Genomic DNA, 999 nt, shown 5'->3' on the forward strand with positions numbered 1-999 from the left:
CGATAGTTGATATCTTTTATTTATTATTTATTTTAATAATAGAATAATTAAATTTTTGAAAAAAATTTGCAATGAATTTATAAGCTTTCAAAACAAAAATTATTAAATAAAATTATGTTGAAAAAATTTTATAATCAAACTATAAGTCCTGGAAAAAAAGAAAGTACAACAAATAAATTTTAATATTTTTCTTTTTTTGTTTGATACATTTTATACCAATTGATGGAAAAAATTCTAGAGCAATCGTTGAGTTATTTCCGAATGATCTTAAGATCATGTATTCAAGTTGTAAAATTAATCATTGATATATCTATTAAATTAGACTACTTATATTACATTTTTTTGTTGTGATCCTTTTCAGGACTATTAAACTATTCTTTATACCGATTCTCATTTTTAGTGAAAGAAAAAAGATATTCTAAAATAAAAAAGATGGGTAAAGTGATAAAGCGAGGGATTAATCGTAATTGAGTTTATAACTTTTATCATATGTTTGTTGCACTATCTTAATTTAAGTGTGATGATTAAACTTTTACTTTTTCACCTTATCAACCCATTCACTTTAAAATAAATTGATCTCTAAAAAAAATATTATATATAGTGTCATAAAATTATTTCTTCCTATAATTTAAATGGATAAAAAAGACAAATGAATTGTAATATTTTAAACACATCCTTTTATGCAAGAGCATCTTTTTGTATTTTGTGTAAAATTTACTTAGGCTTTCTTTTTTTTTTTAATTTGTCTTATATTAAATTTCGCTTTTTTCTTTAGGGTTTCACAAGGATGAAAACCTATACTTTTTTATCATTTCTATTACAATATCAAGAAGGGTTAAATACTTTTTCCATCCCTAAAATTTTAGGTGAAAATCGAAATCATCCTTATCGTATTTTTGTTTTTAAAATCATCTTTAATGTTATAAATGTAATTTTTAGACAAATTTATCCCTAATAAAAATAATAATTATAATTCCTTTAAAAAAAATTTCTCTTTCT

The 999-nt window shown here is 21.1% G+C and overlaps 1 protein-coding gene across 1 annotated transcript in view; it reads left to right on the forward strand.

Moving 5' to 3' along the window:
- LOC110262479 (probable LRR receptor-like serine/threonine-protein kinase RFK1) overlaps positions 1–999 on the forward strand; it is a 5,507-nt gene that overhangs the window by 814 nt on the left and 3,694 nt on the right. The window lies entirely within an intron of this gene.

This window comes from Arachis ipaensis, chromosome B08 (genome assembly GCF_000816755.2).
Source record: "Arachis ipaensis cultivar K30076 chromosome B08, Araip1.1, whole genome shotgun sequence".
Taxonomy (NCBI): domain Eukaryota; kingdom Viridiplantae; phylum Streptophyta; class Magnoliopsida; order Fabales; family Fabaceae; genus Arachis; species Arachis ipaensis.